Raw genomic sequence first — 21,735 nt, 5'->3', positions numbered from 1 at the left:
TTTTCAACACCACTTCAAGCTCCTTCTATTTTTCAGACCGTTTCTTGCTCGTCATATTTTTGACACCTTTGAGGCTCTTCATATATTTCACACTTTTTCAGGCTCTTCATGTTTTTCAACACCACTTCAAGCTCCTTCTATTTTTCAGACCGTTTCTTGCTCCTCATATTTTTGACACCTTTGAGGCTCTTCATATATTTCACACTGTTTCAGGCTCTTTATGTTATTCAACACCGCTTCATGCTCCTCCTAATTTTCAGACCGTTTCATTCTCCTCATATTTTTGACACCTTTTGAAGCTCTTCATATTTTTCACACTTTTTCAGGCTTTTCATGTTTTTGAACACCGCTTCATGTTCCTCCTATTTTTCAGACCGTTTCATGCTCCTCATATTTTTGACACCTTTTGAAGCTCTTCATATATTTCACACCTTTTCAGGCTCTTCATGTTTTTGAACACCGCTGCATGCTCCTCCTATTTTTCAGATTGTTTCATGCTCCTCATATTTTTGACACCTTTTGAAGCTCTTCATATTTTTCACACCTTTTCAGGCTCTTCATGTTTTTCAACACCGCTTCATGCTCGTCGTATTTTGCCGACCGTTTCATGCTCCTCATATTTTTGACACCTTTTGAAGCTCTTCAGATATTTCACACCTTTCCAGGCTCTTCATTTTTTCAACACCACTTCATGCTCCTCCTATTTTTCAGATCATTTCATGCTCATCTCATTTTAACACCTTTTGAAGCTATTCATATTTTTTACAAATTTTGAAGGTCTTCATATTTTTCACACGTTTTCAGGCTCTTCATGATTTTCAACACCGCTTCATGCTCCTCCTATTTTTCAGACCTTTTCATGCTCATCTTTTTTTTGACACCTTTTGAAGCTCTTCATATGTTTCACACCTTTTGAAGCTCTTCATATTTTTCACATTTATGAATCTATTCATATTTTCCACACGTTTTCAGACAATTCATGTTTTTCAACATCGCTTCATGCTCCTCCTATTTTTCAGACCGTTTCATTCTCCTCATATTTTTGACACCTTTTGAAGCTCTTCATATATTTCACACTTTTTCAGACTTTTCCTTTTTTTCAACACGACTTCATGCTCCTCCTATTTTTCAGACCGTTTCCTGCTCATCTCATTTTGACACCTTTTGAAGCTCTTCATGTTTTTCACATCTTTTGAAGCTCTTCATATTTTTCACACCTTTCCAGACTCTTCATTTTTTCAACACCTCTTCATGCTCCTCCTATTTTTCAGATCGTTTCATGCTCATCTCATTTTAACACCTTTTGAAGCTCTTCATATTTTTGACAAATTTTGAAGGTCTTCATATTTTTCACACGTTTTCAGGCTCTTTATGATTTTCAACAGCGCTTCATGCTCCTCCTATTTTTCAGACCGTTTCATGCTCCTCATAATTTTGACACCTTTTGAAGCTTTCATATTTTTAACACCTTTTCAGGCTCTTCATCTTTTTCAACACCACTTCATGCTCCTCCTTTTTTGCAGACCGTTTCATGCTACTCATATTTTTAACACCTTTTGAAGCTCTTCATATTTCTCACAGCTTTTTAGGCTCTTCTTGTTTTTCAACAACGCTTCATGCTCCTCCGATTTTGCAGACCGTTTCATCCTCCTCATATTTTTGACACCTTTTGAAGCTCTTCATATTTTTCACACCTTTTCAGGCTCTTCATGTTTTTCAACACCGCTTCATCCTCCTCCTATTTTTCAGACCGTTTCATGCTCCTCATATTTTTGACACCTTTTGAAGCTCTTCATATTTTTCACAACTTTTCAGGCTCTTCATGTTTTTCAACACAGCTTCATGCACGTCCTATTTTTCAGACCGTTTCATGCTCATCTCATTTTTGACACCTTTTGAAGCTTTGCATATTTTTCACAACTTTTCAGGCTCTTCATGTTTTTGAACACCCCTTCATGCTAATCCTTTTTTTCAAACCATATCATGCTCCTCATATTTTTCACACCTATTGAAGCTCTTCATATATTTCACACCTTTTCAGGCTCTTCATGTTTTTGAACACCACTTCATGCTCCTTCTCTTTTTCAGAGAGTTTTATGCTCCTCATGTATTTGACACCTTTTGAAGCTCTTCATATTTTTCACACCTTTTCAGGCTCTTCATGTTTTTCAACACCGCTTCATGCTGCTCATATTTTTCAGACCGTTTCATGCTCCTCATATTTTTGACACCTTTTGAAGCTCTTCATATTTTTCACACCTTTTAAGTCTCTTCATGTTTTTCAACACCGCTTCATGCTCCTCCAATTTTTCAGACCGTTTCATGCTCCTCATATTTTTGACACCTTTTGAAGCTCTTCATATTTTTCACACATTTTCAGGCTCTTCATGTTTTTCAACACCGCTTCATGCTGCTCATATTTTTCAGACCGTTTCATGCTCCTCATATTTTTGACACCTTTTGAAGCTCTTCATATTTTTCACACCTTTTAAGGCTCTTCATGTTTTTCAACACCGCTTCCTGCTCCTCCGATTTTTCAGACCGTTTCATGCTCCTAATATTTTTCACACCTTTTGAAGCCTTTCATATTTTTCACAACTTTTTAAGCTCTTCATGTTTTTGAACATCGCTTCATGCTCCTCCTATTTTTCAGACCGTTTCATGCTCATCTCATTTTTGACACCTTTTGAAGCTTTTCATATTTTTCACAACTTTTCAGGCTCTTCATGTTTTTGAACACAGCTTCATGCTCCTCCTATTTTTCAGACCGTATCATGCTCCTCATATTTTTCAAACCTTTTGAAGCTCTTCATATTTTTCAGACGTTTTCAGTCTATTCATGTTTTTGAACACCATTTCAGGCTCCTCCTATTTTTCAGAGAGTTTCATGCTCCTTATGTATTTCACACATTTTGAAGCTCTTCATATTTTTCACACCTTTTCAGGCCCTTCATGCTTTTCCACACCACTTCATGCTCCTCCTATTTTTCAGACCGTATCGTGTTCCTCATATTTTTGACACATTTTGAAGCTCTTCATATTTTTAACAGCTTTTCAGGTTCTTCATGTTTTTCAACACCGCTTCATGTTCCTCATCTTTTTCAGACCGTTTCATGCTCCTCATATTTTTCACACCTTTTGAGGCTCTTCATGTTTTTGATCACCGTTTCACGATCCTCCTATTTTTCAGGCCGCTTCATGCTCCTCATATTTTTGACACCTTTTGAAGCTCTTCATATTTTTCACACATTTTCAGGCTCTTCATGTTTTTCAACACCGCTTCATGATCCTCCTATTTTTCGGACCGTTTCATGCAGATCTCATTTTTGACACCTTTTGAAGCTCTTCTTATTTTTCAAAATTTTGAAGCTCTTCATATTTTTCACACCTTTTCAGGCTCTTCATGTTTTTCAACACCGCTTCATGATCCTCCTATTTTTCGGACCGTTTCATGCTCCTCATATTTTTGACACCTTTTGAAGCTCTTCATATTTTTCACACCTTTTCAGGCTCTTCATGTTTTTCAACAACACTTCATGCTCCTCGTATATTTCAGACGGTTTCATTCTCCTCATATTTTTGACACCTTTTGAAGCTCTGCATATATTTCACACCTTTTCAGGCTCTTCATGATTTTCAACACCACTTCATGCTCCTCCTATTTTTCAGACCGTTTCATGCTCATCTCATTTTTGACATCTTTTGAAGCTCTTCATATTTTTCACACTTTTTCAGCCTCTTCATGTTTTTCTACACCTCTTCAGGCTCCTCCTATTTTTCAGACCCTTTCATGCTAATCTAATTTTTGACACTTTTTGAAGCTCTTCATACTTTTCGCACATTTTAAGTCTCTGCATGTTTTTGAACACCTTTTCATGCTCCTCATGTATTTCACTCCTTTTGAAGCTCTTCATATTTTGCACACATTTTCAGGCTCTTCATGTTTTTGAACACCGCTTCATCCTCCTCCTATTTTTTAGAGGGTTTCATGCTCGTCATATTTTTGACACATTTTGAAGCTCTTCATATATTTCACACCTTTTCAGGCTCTTCATGTTTTTGAACACCACTTCATGCTCCTCCTATTTTTCAGACCGTTTCATGCTCCTCATATTTTTGTCACCTTTTGAAGCTTTCATATTTTTCACACCTTTTCAGGCTCTTCATGTTTTTCAACACCACTTCATGCTCCTCCTTTTTTGCAGACAGTTTCATGCTACTCATATATTTGACACCTTTTGAAGCTCTTCATATTTCTCACACCTTTTCAGGCTCTTCATGTTTTTCAACACCGCTTCATGCACCTCCGATTTTTCAGACCGTTTCATGCTCCTCATATTTTTGACACCTTTTGAAGCTCTTCATATTTCTCAAACCTTTTCAGGCTCTTCATGTTTTTCAACACTGCTTAATGCACCTCCTATTTTTCAGACCGTTTCAGGCTCATCTCATTTTTGACACCTTTTGAAGCTTTTCATATTTTTCACATATTTTCAGGCTCTTCATGGTTTTGAACACCGCTTCATGCTAATCCTATTTTTCAAACCATATCATGCACCTCATATTTTTGAAACATTTTGAAGCTCTTCATATTTTTCACACCTTTTCAGGCTCTTCATGGTTTTCAACACAACTTCATGCTTCTCGTATTTTTCAGACCGTTACATGCTCCTCATATTTTTGACACTTTTTGAAGCTCTGCATATTTTTCACACCTTTTCAGGCTCTTCATGTTTTTCAACACCACTTCAGGCTCCTCCTATTTTTCAGACACTTTCATGCTAATCTAATTTTTGACACTTTTTGAAGCTCTTCATATTTTTCACACCTTTTCAGTCTCTGCATGTTTTTGAACACCGTTTCATGCTCCTCATATATTTCACACCCTTTGAAGCTCTTCATATTTTGCTCACCTTTTCAGGCTCTTCATGTTTTTGAACACCGCTTCATCCTCCTCCTATTTGTAAGAGGGTTTCATGCTCGTCATATTTTTGACATATTTTGAAGCTCTTCTTAATTTTCACACCTTTTCAGGCTCTTCATGTTTTTGAACCCCGGTTCAGGCTCCTCCTATTTTTCAGACCGTTTCATGCTCCTCATATTTTTCACACCTTTTGAAGCTCTTCATATATTTCACACCTTTTCAGGGTCTTCATGGTTTTGAACACCACTTCATGCTCCTCCTATTTTTCAGACCGTTTCATGCTCCTCATATTTTTGACACCTTTTGAAGCTCTTCATATTTTTCACACCTTTTCAGGCTCTTCATGGTTTTCAACACAACTTCATGCTCCTCGTATTTTTCAGACCGTTACATGCTCCTCATATTTTTGACACCTTTTGAAGCTCTGCATATATTTCACACATTTTCAGGCTCTTCATGATTTTCAACACCACTTCATGCTCCTCCTATTTTTCAGACCGTTTCATGCTCATCTCATTTTTGACATCTTTTGAAGCTCTTCATATTTTTCACACCTTTTCAGTCTCTGCATGATTTTGAACACCGTTTCATGCTCCTCATATATTTCACACCTTTTGAAGCTCTTCATATTTTGCACACCTTTTCAGGCTCTTCATGTTTTTGAACACCGCTTCATCCTCCTCCTATTTTTAAGAGGGTTTCATGCTCGTCATATTTTTGACATATTTTGAAGCTCTTCATAATTTTCACACCTTTTCAGGCTCTTCATGTTTTTGAACACCGCTTCATGCTCGTCCTATTTTTCAAACCGTTTCATGCTCCTCATATTTTTGACACCATTTGAAGCTCTTGATATTTTTCACACCTTTTCAGGCTCTTCATTTTTTTCAACACCACTTCATGCTCCTCCTATTTTTCAGACCGTTTCATGCAGATCTCCTTTTTGACACTTTTTGAAGCTCTTCATATTTTTCAAACCTTTTGAAGCTCTTCATATTTTTCACACGTTTTCAGGCTCTTCATGTTTTTCAACACCGCTTCATGCTCCTCCTATTTTTCAGACCGTTTCATGCTCCTCATATTTTTGACACCTTTTGAAGCTCTATATATTTTTCACACATTTTCAGGCTCTTCATGTTTTTCAACACCGCTTCATGCTCCTCCTATTTTTCAGACCGTTTCATGCTCCTCATATTTTTGACACCTTTTGAAGCTTTTCATATTTCTCACTCATTTTCAGGCTCTTCATGTTTTTGAACATCACTTCATGCTCCTCCTATTTTTCAGACCGTTTCATGCTCCTCATGTATTTCACACCTTTTGAAGCTCTTCATATTTTTCACACCTTTTCAGGCTCTTCATGTTTTTGAACCCCGGTTCAGGCTCCTCCTATTTTTCAGAACGTTTCCTGCTCCTCATATTTTTCACACCTTTTGAAGCTCTTCATATATTTCACACCTTTTCAGACTCTTCATGATTTTGAACACCACTTCATGCTCCTCCTATTTTTCAGACTGTTTCATGCTCCTCATATTTTTGACACATTTTGAAGCTCTTCATTTTTTTCACACCTTTTCAGGCTCTTCATGTTTTTCAACACCGCTTCATGGTCCTCCTATGTTTCAGAACGTTTCATGCTCCTCATGTATTTCACACCTTTTGAAACTCTTCATATTTTTTACACCTTTTCAAGCTCTTCATGTTTTTGAACACCGTTTCATGCTCCTCCTATTTTTCAGACCTTTTCATGCTCCTCATATTTTTGACAAATTTTGAAGCTCTTCATATTTTGCACACCTTTCATTCTCTTGATATTTTTCATCACCACTTCATGGTCCTCCAATTTTTCAGTCCGTTTCATGCACATCTCATTTTTGACACCTTTTGAAACTATTCATATTTTTCACACCTTTTCAGGCTCTTCCGGGTTTTCAACACCGCTTCATGATCCTCCTATTTTTCAGACCGTTTCATGCTCCTCATATTTTTACACCTTTTGAAGCTCTTCATATATTTCACACCTTTTCAGGCTCTTCCGGGTTTTCAACACCGCTTCATCCTCCTCCTATTTTTAAGAGGGTTTCATGCTCGTCATATTTTTGACACCTTTTGAAGCTCTTCATATTTTTCACACCTTTTCAGGCTCTTCATGTTTTTGAACACCGCTTCATGCTCCTCCTATTTTTCAGACCATTTCATGCAGATCTCATTTTTGACACCTTTTGAAGCTCTTCTTATTTTTCAAAACTTTTGAAGCTCTTCATATTTTTCACACGTTTTCAGGCTCTTCATGTTTTTGAACACTGCTTCATGCTCCTCCTATTTTTCAGACAGTTTCATGCTCCTGATATTTTTGACATCTTTTGAAGCTCTATATATTTTTCACACCTTTTCAGGCTCTTCATGTGTTTCAACACCGCTTCATGCTCCTCCTATTTTTCAGAATGTTTCATGCTCCTCATATTTTTGACATCTTTTGAAGCTCTTCATATTTTTCACACATTTTCAGGCTCTTTATGTTTTTGAACACCGCTTCATGGTCCTCATAATTTTCAGAACTTTTCATGCTCCTAATATAATTCACACCTTTTGAAGCTCTTCATATTTTTCACACCTTTTCAGGCTCTTCATGTTTTTCAACACCGTTTCATGCTCCTCCTATTTTTCAGACCGTTTCATGCTCCTCATAATTTTGACACCTTTTGAAGCTCTTCATAATTTTCACACCTTTTGAAGCTGTTCATATATTTCACAACTTTTCAGGCTCTTGATGATTTTCAACACCACTTCATGCTCCTCCTAATTTTCACACCCTTTCATGCTAATCTAATTTTTGACACCTTTTGAAGCTCTTCATATTTTTCACACATTTTGAAGGTCTTCATATTTTTCACACCTTTTCAGGCTGTTCATGTTTTTGAACACCGCTTATGCTCGTCCTATTTTTCAGACCGTTTCATGCTCCTCATATTTTTGACACCTTTTGAAGCTCTTCATATTTTTCACACCTTTTCAGGCTCTTCATGTTTTTCAACAACACTTCATGCTCCTCGTATTTTTCAGACGGTTTCATTCTCCTCATATTTTTGACACCTTTTGAAGCTCTGCATATATTTCACACCTTTTCAGGCTCTTCATGATTTTCAACACCACTTCATGCTCCTCCATTTTTCAGACCGTTTCATGCTCATCTCATTTTTGACATCTTTTGAAGCTCTTCATATTTTTCACACCTTTTGAAGCTCTTCATAATTTTCATATTTTTGAAGCTCTTCATATTTTTCACACTTTTTCAACCTCTTCATGTTTTTCAACACCTGTTCAGGCTCCTCCTATTTTTCAGACCCTTTCATGCTAATCTAATTTTTGACACTTTTTGAAGCTCTTCATACTTTTCGCACCTTTTAAGTCTCTGTATGTTTTTGAACACCTTTTCATGCTCCTCATGTATTTCACTCCTTTTGAAGCTCTTCATATTTTGCAGACATTTTCAGGCTCTTCATGTTTTTGAACACCGCTTCATCCTCCTCCTATTTTTTAGAGGGTTTCATGCTCGTCATATTTTGGACACATTTTGAAGCTCTTCATATTTTTCACACCTTTTCAGGCTCTTCATGTTTTTGAACACTGCTTCATCCTCCTCCTATTTTTAAGAGGGTTTCATGCTCGTCATATTTTTGACACCTTTTGAAGCTCTTCATATTTTTCACACCTTTTCAGGCTCTTCATGTTTTTCAGCACCAGTTCATGCTCCTCCTATTTTTCAGACCATTTCATGCAGATCTCATTTTTGACACCTTTTGAAGCTCTTCTTATTTTTCAAAACTTTTGAAGCTCTTCATATTTTTCACACGTTTTCAGGCTCTTCATGTTTTTGAACACTGCTTCATGCTCCTCCTATTTTTCAGACAGTTTCATGCTCCTCATATTTTTGACATCTTTTGAAGCTCTTCATATTTTTCACACATTTTCAGGCTCTTTATGTTTTTGAACACCGCTTCATGGTCCTCATAATTTTCAGAACTTTTCATGCTCCTGATATAATTCACACCTTTTGAAGCTCTTCATATTTTTCACACCTTTTCAGGCTCTTCATGTTTTTCAACACCGTTTCATGCTCCTCCTATTTTTCAGACCGTTTCATGCTCCTCATAATTTTGACACCTTTTGAAGCTCTTCATAATTTTCACACCTTTTGAAGCTGTTCATATATTTCACAACTTTTCAGGCTCTTGATGATTTTCAACACCACTTCATGCTCCTCCTAATTTTCACACCCTTTCATGCTAATCTAATTTTTGACACCTTTTGAAGCTCTTCATATTTTTCACACCTTTTGAAGGTCTTCATATTTTTCACACCTTTTCAGGCTTTTCATGTTTTTGAACACCGCTTATGCTCGTCCTATTTTTCAGACCGTTTCATGCTCCTCATATTTTTGACACCTTTTGAAGCTCTTCATATTTTTCACACCTTTTCAGGCTCTTCATGTTTTTCAACACCGCTTCATGATCCTCCTATTTTTCGGACCGTTTCATGCTCCTCATATTTTTGACACCTTTTGAAGCTCCTCATATTTTTCACACCTTTTCAGGCTCTTCATGTTTTTCAACAACACTTCATGCTCCTCGTATTTTTCAGACGGTTTCATTCTCCTCATATTTTTGACACCTTTTGAAGCTCTGCATATATTTCACACCTTTTCAGGCTCTTCATGATTTTCAACACCACTTCATGCTCCTCCATTTTTCAGACCGTTTCATGCTCATCTCATTTTTGACATCTTTTGAAGCTCTTCATATTTTTCACACCTTTTGAAGCTCTTCATAATTTTCATATTTTTGAAGCTCTTCATATTTTTCACACTTTTTCAGCCTCTTCATGTTTTTCAACACCTGTTCAGGCTCCTCCTATTTTTCAGACCCTTTCATGCTAATCTAATTTTTGACACTTTTTGAAGCTCTTCATACTTTTCGCACCTTTTAAGTCTCTGTATGTTTTTGAACACCTTTTCATGCTCCTCATGTATTTCACTCCTTTTGAAGCTCTTCATATTTTGCAGACATTTTCAGGCTCTTCATGTTTTTGAACACCGCTTCATCCTCCTCCTATTTTTTAGAGGGTTTCATGCTCGTCATATTTTGGACATTTTGAAGCTCTTCATATTTTTCACACCTTTTCAGGCTCTTCATGTTTTTGAACACCGCTTCATCTTCCTGCTATTTTTAAGAGGGTTTCATGCTCGTCATATTTTTGACACATTTTGAAGCTCTTCATATTTTTCACACCTTTTCAGGCTCTTCATGTTTTTGAACACCACTTTATGTTCCTCCTATTTTTCAGACCGTTTCATGCTCCTCATATTTTTGTCACCTTTTGAAGCTTTCATATTTTTCACACCTTTTCAAGCTTCATGTTTTTCAACACCACTTCATGCTCCTCCTTTTTTGCAGACCGTTTCATGCTACTCATATATTTGACACCTTTTGAAGCTCTTCATATTTCTCACACCTTTTCAGGCTCTTCATGTTTTACAACACCGCTTCATGCACCTCCGATTTTTCAGACCGTTTCATTCTCCTCATATTTTCGACACCTTTTGAAGCTCTTCATATTTTTCACACCTTTTCAGGCTCTTCATGTTTTTGAACAGCATTTCATGCTCCTCCTATTTTGCAGACCGTTTCATTCTCCTCATATTTTTGACACCTTTTGAAGCTCTTAATATATTTCACACCTTTTCAGATTTTTCATTTTTTTCAACACGACTTCATGCTCCTCCTGTTTTTCAGACCGTTTCATGCTCATCTCATTTTGACACCTTTTGAAGCGCTTCATGTTTTTCACATCTTTTGAAGCTCTTCATATTTTTCACAACTTTTCAGGCTCTTTATGATTTTCAACAGCCCTTCATGCTCCTCATATTTTTCAGATCGTTTCATGCTCCTCATATTTTTGACACCTTTTTCAGCTTTCATATTTTTCACACCTTTTCAGGCTCTTCATGTTTTGAACACCACTTCATGCTCCTCCTATTTTTCATAGACTTTCATTCTCCTCATATTTTTGACACCTTTTGAAGCTCTTCATATTTTTCACACCTTTTGAATCTCTTCATATATGTCACACCTTTTCAGGCTCTTCATTTTTTTGAACACAGCTTCATGCTCCTCCTATTTTGCAGACCGTTTCATGCTCCTCATATATTTGACAACTTTTGAAGCTCTTCATATTTTTCACATCTTTTCAGGCTCTCATGTTTTTCAACACCGCTTCATGCTCCTCCTATTTTTCAGAGAGTTTCATGCTCCTCATATTTTTGACACGTTTTGAAGCTCTTCATATTTTTCACACCTTTTCAGCTCTTCATGTTTTGAACACCGTTTCATGCTCCTCCTATTTTTCAGACCGTTTCATTCTCCTATATTTTTGACAGCTTTTGAAGGTCTTCATATTTTTCTCACCTTTTCAAGCTCTTCATTCTTTTCAACACCGCTTCATGCTCCTCCTATTTTTCAGCCCGTTTCATGCTCCTCATAGTTTTGACACCTTTTGAAGCTCTTCATATTTTTCACACCTTTTCAGCTCTTCATGTTTTTGAACACCACTTCATGATCTTCCTATTTTTCAGACCGTTTCATGCTCCTCATATATTTTACATTCTTTGAGGCTCTTCATATTTTTCACACCTTTTGAAGCTCTTCATATTTTTCACACCTTTTCAGGCTCTTCATGTTTTTCAACATCGTTTCATGCTCCTCCTATTTTTCAGACCGTTTCATGCTCCTCATAATTTTGACACCTTTTGAAGCTCTTCATCATTTTCACACCTTTTGAAACTGTTCATATTTTTCACACCTTTTCAGGCTCTTCATGTTTCTCAACAACACTTCATGCTCCTCGTATTTTTCAGACGGTTTCATTCTCCTCATATTTTTGACACCTTTTGAAGCTCTGCATATATTTCACACCTTTTCAGGCTCTTCATGATTTTCAACACCACTTCATGCTCCTCCATTTTTCAGACCGTTTCATGCTCATCTCATTTTTGACATCTTTTGAAGCTCTTCATATTTTTCACACTTTTTGAAGCTCTTCATAATTTTCATATTTTTGAAGCTCTTCATATTTTTCACACTTTTTCAGCCTCTTCATGTTTTTCAACACCTCTTCAGGCTCCGCCTATTTTTCAGACCCTTTTATGCTAATCTAATTTTTGACACTTTTTGAAGCTCTTCATACTTTTTGCACCTTTTAAGTCTCTGCATGTTTTTGAACACCTTTTCATGCTCCTCATGTATTTCACTCCTTTTGAAGCTCTTCATATTTTGCACACATTTCCACGCTCTTCATGTTTTTGAACACCGCTTCATCCTCCTCCTATTTTTCAGATTGTTTCATGCACATCTCATTTTTTACCCCTTTTGAGGCTCTTCATATTTTTCACACCTTTTCAGGCTCTTCATGTTTTTGAACACCACTTCATGATCTTCCTATTTTTCAGACCGTTTCATGCTCCTCATATATTTGACATTCTTTGAGGCTCTTCATATTTTTCACACCTTTTCAGGCTCGTCATGTTTTTGAATACCGTTTCATGCTCCTCCTATTTTTCAGACCGTTTCATGCTCCTCATATTTTTGACACCTTTTGAAGCTCTTCATATTTTTCACACCTTTTCAGGCTCTTCATGTTTTTCAACACCGCTTCATGCTCCTCCTGTTTTTCAGACCATTTCATGCTAGTCATATTTTTGACACCTTTTGAAGCTCTTCATATTTCTCACACCTTTTCAGGCTCTTCATGTTTTTCAACAACGCTTCATGCTCCTCCAATTTTTCAGACGGTTTCATGCTCCTCATATTTTTGACACCTTTTGAAGCTCTTCATATTTTTCACACCTTTTCAGGCTCTTCATGTTTTTCAACACCGCTTCATGCACCTCCTATTTTTCAGAACGTTTCATGCTCATCTCATTTTTGACACCTTTTGAAGCTTTTCATATTTTTAACATATTTTCAGGCTCTTCATGTTTTTGAACACCGCTTCATGCTAATCCTATTTTTCAAACCATATCATGCTCCTCATGTTTTTCACACCTTTTGAAGCTCTTCATATTTTTCACACCTTTTCAGGCTCTTCTTGTTTTTGAACACCACTTCATGCTCCTTCTATTTTTCAGAGAGTTTCATGCTCCTCATGTATTTCACACCTTTTGAAGCTCTTCATATTTTTCACACCTTTTCAGGCTTTTCATATTTTTGAACACCGTTTCATGCTCCTCCTATTTTTCAGGCCGTTTCATGCTCCTCATATTTTTGACACCTTTTGAAGCTCTTCATATTTTTCAAACCTTTTCAGGCTCTTCATGTTTTTCAACACCGCTTCATGCTCCTCCGATTTTTCGGACCGTTTCATGCTCCACATATTTTTGACACCTTTTGAAGCTCTTCGTATAATTCACACCTTTTCAGGCTCTTCATTTTTTTCAACACCACTTCATGCTCCTCCTATTTTTCAGACCATTTCATGCAGATCTCATTTTTGACACCTTTTGAAGCTCTTCTTATTTTTCAAAACTTTTGAAGCTCTTCATATTTTTCACACGTTTTCAGGATCTTCTTGTTTTTCAACACCGCTTCATGCTCCTCCTATTTTTCAGACGGTTTCATGCTCATCTCATTTTTGACACCTTTTGAATCTCTTCATATTTTTCACATCTTTTAAAGCTGTTCATATTTTTCACACTTTTTCAGGCTCTGCATGTTTTTCAACAACCTTTCTTGCTCCTCCTATTTTTCAGACGGTTTCATGCTCATCTCATTTTTGACACCTTTTGAAGCTCTTCATATTTTTCACACCTTTTGAAGATCTTCTTATTTTTCACGTTTTTGAAGCTCTTCATATTTTTCACACGTTTTCAGCCTCTTCATGTTTTTCAACACCGCTTCTTGCTCCTGCTATTTTTCAGACCGTTTCATACTCCTCATATTTTTGACACGTTTTGAGGCTCTTCATATTTTTCACACCTTTTCAGGCTCTTCATGTTTTTGAACACCGCTTCATGCTCCTCCTATTTTTCAGACCGTTTCATGCTCCTCATGTATTTCACACCTTTTGAAGCTCTTCATATTTTGCACACCTTTTCAGGCTCTTCATGTTTTTCACAACCACTTCATGCTCCTCCTATTTTTCCGATCGTTTCATGCACATCTCATTTTTTACACCTTTTGAGGCTCTTCATATTTTTCACACCTTTTCAGGCTCTTCATGTTTTTGAACACCACTTCATGATCCTCCTATTTTTCAGACCGTTTCATGCTCCTCATATATTTGACATTTTTTGAGGCTCTTCATATTTTTCACACCTTTTCAGGCTCGTCATGTTTTTGAACACCGCTTCATGCTCCTCCTGTTTTTCAGACCATTTCATGCTAGTCATATTTTTGACACCTTTTGAAGCTCTTCATATTTCTCACACCTTTTCAGGCTCTTCATGTTTTTCAACAACGCTTCATGCTCCTCCGATTTTTCAGACGGTTTCATGCTCCTCATACTTTTGACACCTTTTGAAGCTCTTCATATTTTTCACACCTTTTCAGGCTCTTCATGTTTTTCAACACCGCTTCATGCACCTCCTATTTTTCAGAACGTTTCATGCTCATCTCATTTTTGACACCTTTTGAAGCTTTTCATATTTTTCAAAACTTTTCAGGCTTTTCATGTTTTGAACACCGCTTCATGGTAATCCTATTTTTGAAACCATATCATGCTCCTCATATTTTTCACACATATTGAAGCTCTTCATATTTTTCAAACCTTTTCAGACTCTTCATGTTTTTGAACACCACTTCATGCTCCTTCTATTTTTCAGAGAGTTTCATTCTCCTCATGTATTTCACACCTTTTGAAGCTCTTCATATTTTGCACACCTTTTCAGGCTCTTCATGTTTTTGAACACCGTTTCATGCTCCTCCTATTTTTCAGACGGTTTCATGCTCCTCATATTTTGACACCTTTTGAAGCTCTTCATATTTTTCACACTTTTTCAAGCTCTTCATGTTTTTCAACACCACTTCATGCTCCTCCTATTTTTCAGACGTTTCATGTTCCTCATATTTTTGACACCTTTAGAAACTTTTCATATTTTTCACACTTTTTCAGGCTCTTCATGTTTTTCCACACCGCTTCAGCTCCTCCTATTTTTCAGACCGTTTCATTCTCCTCATAAATTTGACACATTTTAAAGCTCTTCATATATTTCACACCTTTTCAGGCTCTTCATTTTTTCAACACCACTTCATGCTCCTCCTATTTTTCAGACCGTTTCATGCTCATCTATTTTGACACCTTTTGAAGCTCTTCATATTTTTACACCTTTTAAGCTCTTCACATTTTTCACACATTTTCAGGCTCTTCATGTTTTGAACACCGTTTCTTGCTCCTCTTATTATTCAGACCGTTTCATGATCCTGATATATTTGACAGCTCTTGAGCTCTTCATATTTTTAACACCTTTTCAGGCTCTTCAAGATTTTCAACACCGCTTCATGCTCCTCCGATTTTTCAGACCGTTTCATGCTCATCTCATTTTTGACATCTTTTGAAGCACTTCGTATTTTTCACACCTTTTGAAGCTCTTCCTATTTTTCATATTTTTGAACCACTTCATGTTTTTCACACCTTTTCAGGCTCTTCAAGATTTTCAACACCGCTTCATGCTCCTCCGATTTTTCAGACCGTTTCATGCTCATCTAATTTTTGACACCTTTTGAAGCTCTTCATATTTTTCACACCTTTTCAGGCTCTTCATATTTTTCAACACAACTTCATGCATCTCCTATTTTTCAGACCATTTCATGCTCCTCATATTTTTCAAACCTTTTGAAACTCTTCATATTTTTCACACCTTTTCAGGCTCTTCATGTTTTGAACACCACTTCATGCTCCTCCTATTATTCAGAGAGTTTCATGCTCCTCATGTATTTCACACCTTTTGAAGCTCTTCATATTTTTCACACCTTTTGAAGCTCTTCATATATTTCACATCTTTTCAGGCTCTTCATGTTTATTTAACAACGTTTCATCTCCTCCTATTTTTGACACATTTTGAAGCTCTTCATATTTTTCACATCTTTTAAGACTCTTCATGTTTTTCAACACAGCTTCATGCTCCTCCGTTTTTTCAGACCGTTTCATCCTCCTCCTATTTTTGACACATTTTGAAGCTCTTCATATTTTTCACATCTTTTAAGACTCTTCATGTTTTTCAACACCGCTTCATGCTCCTCCGTTTTTTCAGACCGTTTCATGCTCCTCTCATTTTTGACACCTTTTGAAGCTCTTCATATTTTTCACACCTTTTGAAGCTCTTCATATTTTTCACAACTTTTAAGGCTCTTCATGTTTTTCGACACCGCTTCATGGTCCTCCTATTTTTCAGAACGTTTCATGCTCCTCAGATTTTTGACATCTTTGGAGCACTTCATATTTTTCACACGTTTTCAGCCTCTTCATGTTTTTCAACACTGCATAATGCTCTTCCTATTTTTCAGATCGTTTCATGCTCCTCAATGTTTGACATGTTTTGAATCTCTTTATATTTTTCACACCATTTCAGGCTCTTCATGTTTTGAACAACGTTTCATGCTCCTCCTATTTTTCAGAAAATTTCATGATCCTCATATATTTGAGACCTTTTAACGCTCTTCATATTTTTCACAGCTTTTCAGCTCTTCATGTTTGTCAACACCACTTCATGCTCCTCCTATTTTTCAGACCGTTTCTTTCTCCTCATATTTTTGACACCTTTTGAAGCTCTTCATATATTTCACAGATTTTCAGGCTCTTCATCTTTTTGCACACCGCTTCATGCTCCTCCTATTTTTCACACCGTTTCATGCTGCTCTCATTATTGACACATTTCGAAGCTATTCATATTTTTCACACCTTTGGAAGCTCTTCATATTTTTCACACATTTTCAGGCTTTTCATGTTTTCAACACCTCTTCATACTCCTCCTTTTTTTCAGTCCGTTTCATGTTCCTCATATTTTTCACACCTTTTAATGCTCTTCATATTTTTCACACCTTTTCAGGCTTTTCATGTTTTTCAACACCGCTTCATGCTCCTCCTATTTTTCAGACTGTTTCATGCTCCTCATATTTTTGACAGCTTTTGAAGCTGTTCATATTTTTCACACCTTTTCAGGCTCTTCATGTTTTTCAACCGTGCTTCATGTTCCTCCTATTTTTCACACCGTTTCATGCTCCTCATATTTTTGACACCTTTTGAAGATCTTAATATTTTTCACACCTTTTCAGGCTCTTCATGTTTTTGAACACCATTTCATGCTCCTCCTTTTTTTTGACACATTTTGAACGTCTTCATAATTTTCACACCTTTCAGGCTCTTCATGTTTTACAACACTGTTTCATGCTCCTCCTATTTTTCAGATCATTTCATGCTCCTCATATATTTCACATCTTATGTAGCTCTTCATATTTTTCACACCTTTTCAGTCTCTTCAGGTTTCTCAACATCACTTCATGCTTCTCCTATTTTTCACACCGTTTCATGCTCCTCATATTTTTGACACCTTTTGAACCTCCTCATTTTTTCACAACTTTGGAAACTCTTCATATATTTCCCACCTTTTCAGGCTCTTAAAGTTTTCAACACCGCTTCATGCTCATCCTATTTTTCAGACCGTTTCATGCTCCTCATATTTTTGACACGTTTTGAGGCTCTTCATGTTTTTCACACCTTTTCAGGCTCTTCATGTTTTTCAACACTGTTTCATGCTGCTCCTATTTTTCAGACCGTTTCATGTTCCTCATATTTTTCACACCTTTTGAAGCTCTTCATATTTTACAAAACTTTTCAGGTTCTTCATGTTTTTGACGACTGCTTCATGCTCCTCCTATTTTTCAGACCGTTTCATGCTCCTTATATATTTGACACCTTGTGAAGCTCCTCCTATTTTTCACACCTTTTCATGCTCTTCATGTATTTCAACACCTTTTCATGCTCCTCCTATTTTTCAGACCGCTTCAGTCTCCTCATGTATTTCACACCTTTTCAAGCTCTTCATATTTTTCACACCTTTTCAGGCTCTTCATGTTTTTGAACACCGTTTCATGCTCCTCCTATTTTTCAGACCGTTTCATGCTCCTCGTATTTTTGACACCTTTTGAACCTCCTCATTTTTTCACAACTTTGGAAACTCTTCATATATTTCACACCTTTTCAGGCACTTCATGATTTCCACGACCACTTCATGCTCCTCCTATTTTTCAGACCGTTTCATGCTCATCTCATTTTTGACACCTTTGGAAGCTCTTCATATATTTCACACCTTTTGAAGCTCTTCATATTTTTCACACGTTTTCAGGCTCTTCATGTTTTTCAACACCGCTTCATGCTCCTCCTATTTTTCAGACCGTTTCATGCTCCTCATATTTTTGACACGTTTTGAGGCTCTTCATGTTTTTCACACCTTTTCAAGCTCTTCATGTTTTTGAACACCACTTCATGCTCCTCCTATTTTTAAGATCGTTTCATGCTCCTCATATTTTTGACCCCTTTTGAAGATCTTCATGTTTTTCACACCTTTTCAGGCTCTTCATATTTTTGAACACCGTATCATGCTCCTCCTATTTTTCAGACCGTTTCAGGCTCCTCATATTTTTGACACCTTTTGAAGCTCCTCATATTTTTCACACCTTTTGAAGCTCTTCATATATTTCACAACTTTTCAGGCACTTCATGTTTTTCAACATCACTTCATGCTCCTCCTATATTTCAGACCGGTTCATGCTCCTCATATTTTTGACACCTTTTGTAGCTCTTCATATATTTCACACCTTTTGAAGCTCTTCATATTTTTCACACGTTTTCAGGCTATTCATGTTTTTCAACGCCGCTTCATGCTCCTACTATTTTCAGACCGTTTCCACCTCCTCATGTATTTCACACCTTTTGAAGCTCTTCATATATGTCACACCTTTTAGGCTCTTCGTCTTTTTAAAACCGTTTCATGCTCATCCTATTTTTCACACTGTTTCATGCTCCTCATATATTTGACACCTTTTGAAGCTCTTCATATTTTTCACACCTTTTCAGGCTCTTCATGTTTATCAACACAGTTTCATGCTCTTCCTAAATTTCAGACCGTTTCATGCTCCTCATATTGTTGACACCTTTTGAAGCTCTTCATATTTTTCCACCTTTTCAGGCTTTTCATGTTTTTCAACACCGCTTCATGCTCCTCCAATTTTTCAGAAAGTTTCATGCTCCTCATATTTTTAACATCTTTTGAAGCTCTTCATTTTTTTCACACCTTTTCATGCTCTTCATCTTTTTCAAAAAAGTTTCATGCTCATCCTATGTTTCATACTGTTTCACGCTCCTAATATTTTTGACACCTTTTGAAGCTCTTTATATTTTTCACACCTTTTCAGGCTCTTCATGTTTTTGACCACCGCATCATGCTCCTCCTATTTTTCAGTCGTTTCATGCCTCTCATATTTTTTACACCTTTTGAAGCTCTTCATGTTTTTCACACCTTTTCATGCTCTTCATCTTTTTCAAAACCGTCTCATTCTCATCCTATTTTAAAGACTGTTTCATGCTCCTCATATTTTTGACACCTTTAGAACCTCTTCATATTTTTCACACCTTTTCATCTCTTCATGTTTTCAACACCGTTTCATGCTCCTCCTATTTTTCAGACCGATTCATGCTCCTCATATTTTTGACACCTTTTGAAGCTCTTCTTTTTTTTTTAAAAATTTTGAAGCTCTTCATATTTTTCACAACTTTTCAGGCTCTTCATGTTTTTGAACACCGCTTCATGCTCCTCTTATTTTTTAGAGAGTTTCATGCTCCTCATGTATTTCACACCTTTTGAAGCTCTTCATATTTTTCACACCTTTTCAGGCTCTTCATATTTTGAACACCATATCATGCTTCTCTTATTTTTCAGACCATTTCTTGCTCCTCATATTTATGACACCTTTTGAAGCTCTTCATATTTTTCACACCTTTTGAAGCTGTTCATATTTTTCACACCATTTGAAGCTTTTCATATTTTTCACACGTTTTCAGGTTCTTCATGATTTTCAACACCGCTTCATGCTCCTGCTAATTTTCAGACCCTTTCATGCTCCACATATTTTTGACACGTTTTGAAGCTCTTCATGTTTTTCACACCTTTTCAGGCTCTTCATGTCTTTCAACACCGTTTCATGCTCCTCCTATTTTTCAGAACTTTTAATGCTCCTCACATTTTTTACACCTTTTGTAGTTCTTCATATATTTCATACATTTTCAGGATCTTTATGTTTTTCAACAACACTTCATGCTCCTCCTATTTTTAAGACCGCTTCATGCTCATCTCATTTTTCACACTTTTGAAACGGTTCATATTTTTCACACCTTTTGAAGATCTTCATATTTTTACAAGTTTTCAGGTTCTTCATGTTTTTCAACACCGCTTCATGCTCCTCCTATTTTTCAGACAGTTTAATGCTCCTCATGTATTTCAAACCTTTTGAAGCTCGTCATATATTTCACATCTTCTCAGGCTCTTCATGTTTTGAACACCGTTTCATGCTCCTCCTATTTTTTAGACCGTTTTATACTCCTCATAATTTTGACACCTTTTGAAGCTCTTCATATTTTTCACAACTTTTCAGGCTCTTCATGTTTTTCAACACCGTCTCATTCTACTCCTATTTTTCAGACCGTTTCATGCTCCTCATGTATTTCACACCTTTTGAAGCTTTTCACATTTTTCACACCTTTTCAGGCTCTTCATGTTATTCAACACCGCTTCATGATCTTCCTATTTTTCAGTCCATTTCATGTTCCTCATATTTTTGACACCTGTTGAAGTTCTTCATATTTTTCCACCTTTTCAGCTCTTCAAGTTTTTCAACACCACTTCATGCTCCTCCTATATTTCAGAGCGTTTCATGCTCCTCATATTTTTGACACCTGTTGAAGGTCTTCATATTTTTCACACCTTTTCAGGCACTTCATATTTTTCAACACCGCTTCATGCTCCTCCTATTTTTCAGATCGTTTCATGCTCCTCATATTTTGACACCTTTTGAAGCTCTTCATATTTTTCACAAGTTTTCAGGTTCTTCATGTTTTTCAACACCGCTTCATGCTCCTCCTATTTTTCACACCGTTTCATGCTCCACATATATTTGACACGTTTTGAAGCTCTTCATATTTTTCACACCTTTACAGGCTTTTTATGTTTTTAACACCACTTCATGCTGCTCCTATATTTCATACCTTTTGAAGCTCTTCATATTTTCCACACCTTTTGAAGCTCTTCATATTTCTCAAACGTTTTCAGGCTCTTCATGTTTTTCAACACCCCTTCTTGCTCATCTATTTTTCAGACCGTTTCATGCTTCTCTCATTTCTGACATCTTTTGAAGCTCTTCATATATTTCACACATTTTCAGGCTCTTCATGTTTTTCAACACCACTTCATGCTCCTCCTATTTTTCAGACCGTTTCATGCTCATCTCACTTTTGACACATTTTGAAGCTCTTCATATTTTTCAAACGTTTTCAGGCTCTTCATGTTTTTCCACACCGCTTCATGCTCCTCCTTTTTTTCAGATAGTTTCATGCCCCCTTTATTTTTGACACCTTTTGAAGCTCTTCATATTTTTCAAACCGTTTCAGGCTCTTCATGTTTTTCAACACCGCTTCATGCTCCTCCTATTTTTCAAACCGTTTCATGCTCCTCATATTTTTGACACCTTTTGAAGCTATTCATATATTTC

This window comes from Dama dama, chromosome 29 (assembly GCF_033118175.1).
Source record: "Dama dama isolate Ldn47 chromosome 29, ASM3311817v1, whole genome shotgun sequence".
Classification (NCBI taxonomy): domain Eukaryota; kingdom Metazoa; phylum Chordata; class Mammalia; order Artiodactyla; family Cervidae; genus Dama; species Dama dama.
This window is presented reverse-complemented; position numbering follows the sequence as displayed.